This window comes from Tamandua tetradactyla, chromosome 2, assembly GCF_023851605.1.
Source record: "Tamandua tetradactyla isolate mTamTet1 chromosome 2, mTamTet1.pri, whole genome shotgun sequence".
Taxonomy (NCBI): Eukaryota; Metazoa; Chordata; class Mammalia; order Pilosa; family Myrmecophagidae; genus Tamandua; species Tamandua tetradactyla.
In genome coordinates, this window is record NC_135328.1 from 24903968 (window position 1) to 24909652 (window position 5685).

Genomic DNA, 5685 nt, shown 5'->3' on the forward strand with positions numbered 1-5685 from the left:
TTGGAATTTTGATTGGGATTGCATTGAATCTGTAAATTGCTTCGGGGAGAGTTTACATCTTAACAATATTTAGACTTCCAGTCCATGAACATGGAATGCTCTTCCATTTATTTAGATCTTCTTTGACTTCTTTTAGTAATATTTTGTAGCTTTCTATGTACAAATTGTTTACATCCTTGGTTGAATTTAGTTGTAGATTCTTTTTAGTAAGCAATACTCAAAATATTACAAAATATAGTACAGGGTTCATAGAATGTTTGTGATATTCTTTAATACGTACATTGTGAACAAAACCCCACAAAACACCTGACTTTGCCCACATGCACCTAACTTCTATAATAATTTCTGTCTTCTTAAAGTTACAGAAAAATATCTGTATCAGGCCGTGGAATGGAGTTAGCACATCACCATGGACTGCTCAGTCCCTGACTGCTGAAAATGCATGCTGTTTTCTCCACAGGCTGTTCCAGTGGCCACAGTGGTTCACCCAGCAAAAGCTGTGACCCAAATTCATCCAGAGGTGAGGTAGAGTGGAGAGAAAACAGCTCAGGTCAGCCCAGTGATCTCAGGTCATTATTTCTTATTGCTGGATTTAAGCTCATCAGCTGCATTATGAAGGAAAATGTAATTTTGTGGTTTATAAAAGTCATATCCCTTTGACCAGTCATAGCTAGACTTGTTTGCAAATATGTTTCCCTTGTGATTGAAACAGCAAGCTGATATTGGTTGATCTAACTGTTCCAAAGTTTTTGGTTTAATTATGGCATTTTTGTCCCCAAAACTAAATCTACCATCAGAGCCTCCAGCTGCCAGAGTGCCAGGAACAGGATGAAATGTGATTCCATTTACCACATAGTCCTGAGTTGCTGAAGTATTGGTTCCATTGGGCTGACAAGTGTGCCAGTTTGAAAATATTGTGTAGTCCAGAAAAGCCATGTTCTAATCCTGAAACAATCTTATAGAGGCAGCTGTTTCTTTTCATCCTTATTTAGTACTATACATTGGAGACTTTTGATTAGATTATCTCCACAGAGATGTGATACCCAATTGTGGATATGACCTTTTGATTAGATGGAAATGGGACCCCACCCATTCCACGTGTGTCTTGGTTAGTTTACTGGGATCCTTTAAAAGAGGAAACATTTTGGAGAGAATTAGAAATGGCAGAAGCCTCAGCACCAACAGAAACTCCAGAGCTAAGCTGACTCAGATGCCAACACTTGGAGAATAGAGATACAGATGTTTGGAGATGCTTGGAGCCCAGCAAATATTGCCATGAGATGTCAAGCAAACCAGAACCTGGAGAGAACCAAGGGAAGCCAAGAGATGAAAACCAGTCCCAGAGAAGCAAAATGAGGAACCACCACAGGAACAGAGGCTGAAAGCAATGGGCCCAGGAGCAGGGGACCAGTAGATGCCAGCCATGTGACTACCTAGCTGACTGAGGAGTTTCTTACCCATTGGCCTTCCTTGAGTTAAGGATTTTTTACCTGGATTCCTTAGTTTGGACATTTTTATAGGCTTAAAACTGTAAACATGTAACTTATTAAATTCCCCTTTTTAAAAGCCATCCCAATTCTGATATATCGCATTCTGGCAGCTTGTAAACTAACACAACAATATTTAAAGGTAAAGTTATCTTTGGCAGGATTTGGGGGTTGATGTAGTGAATTGCACCTTTCCCCTTAATATTTCCCAGGGCAAAAGCAGTTGGCTTGTTCTCTTTGTCTTTAAAAATAGCCACACATTGATGCTGCTGTTTCAGTAGAGATTCTGTTCTCCTGAGTTCGAAAGGTTGGTTCTCTAATTGGTAAACATTCAATCCCTTCTCCACATTTGCCACCACTGCCATGTGGTAAATCACATTGTCACAGTAACATATTTTGGTGGGTTGAAAAACCATCACCTTTTGATGATTGTGTGTCACCTTATCCCAGCTTCTAGTCTTCACACAGCTATAGTTTGGTGCTTTGACCCAATATGTGGTTTTAATAGGGGTATCATGCTGTGAAATCTGTATTTCCTGATTACTGTTGAGGTTCCACAATTTGGCAGTTTTATCATATTACACTGTTAATACTTTTGCTTCCATCATCACTCCAGCAGACATCTAGGACAGGCCTGTGTTCATCTGCTGGGCTTTTGGAATAGTCTGTCCACTGTCTTGAAGTTTCCAATGGTGAGCATCATGAGCCAATGATCTTGCAATTAGAAAGTTCCCAAGTCAGGCTGGTAGGGTAAAAGATAGACAACCAATGCTATCGTCTGGAGAAGGTGCTACTTGAATATCCTTCAAAGGATTGAGATTGTCTGAGCTTGTGCTGCCAACTATCCTGCTCCTACCAGTTCCAAAACACAAGGTTGTTCCAGACAGACTCATTTTGGTCCTAAGAGTCTAGCTGTGGTGGGAGCAGGTGGTGGAGGGTGGGAAGGACTGGGGAGCCTATGACACTCTTTGGTGTGGTGGAGGCAAAGGCAAAGTGGCATGGGTAAGAGTCCCAAGGGCCTGGGGTTGCCTCGTGTCAGTGGTGGAAACTAATTGTAGATATTTTATTCTTTTAGTTGCTATTATAAATGGAACTTTTTCTTGATTTCCTTTTCAGGTTGTTCATTACAAATGTACAGAAACACTACTGATTTTTGCGTGTTGATCTTGTATCCTGCTACTTTGCTGAATTTATTAGCTCAATTAGCTTTGTTGTGTATTTTTCACAGTTTTCTCTGTATAGGGTCATATCATCTGTAAACAGGGAAAGTTTTACTTCTTCCTTTCCCATTTAGATGCCTTTTATTTCTGTTTCTTGCATAATTTCTCTGGCTAGAACTTGCAGTACAATGTTGAGTAACAGTGGTGACAGTGGTGTCCTTGTCTTGATCCTGATCTAAGAGGGAAAGCTTTCAGTCTTTTACCCTTGAGTATGATATTAGCTGTGGGTTTCTTTTTTGTGCTACTTTATTAAAGTACTGAGTTTGTTTAACATGTATATATTTTGTCTCCCCACCATTTCCATTTATCTGACCACTGCTACCATTATGTCCTATCATAACATTTCATACATACTTAAAACCAAGCAAAGGGTGGAGTTCCATCTTTAAAAACTAAACAGGCATTTTGGGCAATACATTCTTGGCAAAAGAATATCTGGCTGGACAACATTTATCAGACACAGTAGAGAAAGTTTTTACTCTGCATTATAAAAAGGACAGCCAGATATCAACTGTTACAGAAATGAAATAAGATAGAAAATTTTAACAAACTGTTTTAAACTATTTTCTTAAAGAGACTTCTGCCACTACCAGAGATCTTGAATAGCCTCCTGGTCAGTCATCTGGAATAATTCTTCACGTTGTTGATGAACTTGGTTTCCACTTTGGGAAGAGAACCACCTTTTTCTATACTTGCTTGCATTTTTGCTTTAATGTCTTCTACAGAACTAGATCCTTCCAGTGTTTTGGAAGTTTTCTCTTGTTTGGTTTTTTTTTTTTTTTACGGGTTCTTGATTTGATCTTGGTGTCGATGGTTTTGAGGCTTTTCCATTTTGGTTTGATTCCTGTGCATTTTTTGCTGCAGTATCTCATATAGATTTCTTCACTGGAGTTTTTTCTTCCATGTCCTCATCATCAAAATCATCATCTTCTTCATCTTCATCATCATTATCTTCATCAGCAGCAAGTTTTACTTTTTTCTGTGGAAACATGCTACCACTTTCAGGGACAGATCACTTTCGCGGTATACTTAAGGGTTTCATGTCATCTGCCTCTTCATCTTCTGATTCTGCATCTTCCTCCACAGCCCGTAAGTGCTGTCCACTAATACTCACAGGCCCTGAATCACACTTCAACCATAAGACCACAGGTGGTGTTATTCCAAAGCCTCCAAGGGAAACTGTTGGCTTTATGGACATTTTTAAAGTTGCCAGTGTTTACTTTAATTGGACTGTCTTCGTAATTCATTGCCTGTTCTTCAACAATGTGCAATTTCATCCTTTGCACCAGTCCCTAAACTGTTCTTAAAGATAACTGGTGCTCATTTTCCTCATTATCCACCTTAAAGTGATAATCTTTGTCAGCCTTTAGTTCACAACTGAAAAGATAGTTCTGGAGCCTCAGGGGACTCATGTCCATGTCCATTGAATCTTCCATGGAGTGGTGGCATGCACTTAAGTGGGAGAGAAGATGGACGGAGATAGACAACCACTGTTGCAAAGAACAGTTGTGCAGGATGGAATCACACCAGGGCTAGTTGTGGGTTTTTCATATATGCATTTTTATATACCTTTATAGAAGAAGATTGCTTCTATTCCTAGTGTTTTAGTTTGCTAAAGCTGCCAGAATGCAATATACCAGAAATGGAATGGCTTTTAAAAAGGGGAATGTATTAAGTTGCAAGTTCACAGTTCCAGGCTGTGAAAATGTCCAAACTAAGGCCTCCAGAGAAAGATACCTTGATTGAAGAAAGGCTAATAAGTCCAGAACACCTCTGTCCACTAGGAAAGCACATGGTGACATCTGCTAACTTTCTCTTCTCATTTCATAAGGCCTCCCTGGGGGCATTTCCCTTCTGCATCTCCAAAAGTTTCTGACTGTGTGGTCTCTGTGGACTCTGAAGTTTTTTTCCAAAATGGTTCCCTCTTAAAAGGCTCCAGTAAGCAACCCTATCTTGAATGGGTAGAGACACATCTCCATGGAAACCATCTAATCAGAAGTTATCACCCACAATTGGGTAGGTCACATCTCCATGGAAAAAATAAAAAAAAGATTCCACCCAGCAATATTGAATGAGGATTAAAGAACATCACTTTTCTGGGATACACAACAGATTCAAACTGGCGCATCTAGTTTTCTAAGTATTTTTATGAAGTAATGCTAGATTTTTTCAGCTGTCTTTTCTGCATCAATTGAGATGATCATGTTTTTTTCCCCCTTCATTCTGCTAATGTGCATTACATAATTGATTTTCTTATGTTGAAACATCCTCGAGGTACCAGAGATATATCCCTCTTGATCATGGTATATGATTCTTTTAATGTGCTGTTGGATTCAGTTTGCCAGTATTTTGTTGATGAATTTTGCATCTATATTCATAAGGAATATTGGTCTATAATTTTCTTTTCTTGTGGTATCTTTATCTAGCTTTGGTTTTAGGGTAACACTGACCTCATAGAATGAATTAGGCAATGTTCCCTCCTCTTCAGTTTTTTGGAAGAATTTGAGCAGTATTGATGTTCATTCTTCTTGGAATATTTCATAAAATTCACCAGTGAAGCCATCTGTTCCTGGGCTTTTTCTTTGTTGGGTAAGATCTTCTATTTCTTGAGTCAATGTAGATAGTTTGTGTGTTTCTAGGAATTTTTCCATTACACCTAGGTTATCTAATTTGTTGGTGCACAGTTGTTCATAGTATCCTCTTTTAATATTTTTTATTTTTGTGGGGTTGGTAGTAATGTCCCCCCCTTTCATTTCTCATTTTAGTTAATTGCATCATCTCTTTTTTGTTAGTCTAGCTAAATGTTTGTCGATCTCTTGGATTCTTTCAAAGAATTAACTTTTAGTTTTGTTGATTCTATTGTTTTTTATTTGCTATTTTATTGATCTTTGGTCTAATCTTTGTAATTTTCTTTCTTCCTCTCTCTTTGGGTTTAGTTTATTCTTCATTTTCTAAATTCTACAGTTGTGAGGTTAGGT

At 38.5% G+C, this 5685-nt stretch overlaps 2 pseudogenes; both read right to left on the minus strand.

Annotated features, from left to right (window-relative positions):
- Window positions 1-573: 573 nt before the first annotated feature.
- LOC143659431 (mRNA export factor-like) lies at window positions 574-2380 on the minus strand (annotated as a pseudogene).
- An 895-nt stretch (window positions 2381-3275) lies between these two features.
- LOC143659433 (nucleophosmin-like) lies at window positions 3276-4143 on the minus strand (annotated as a pseudogene).
- Window positions 4144-5685: the final 1542 nt, after the last annotated feature.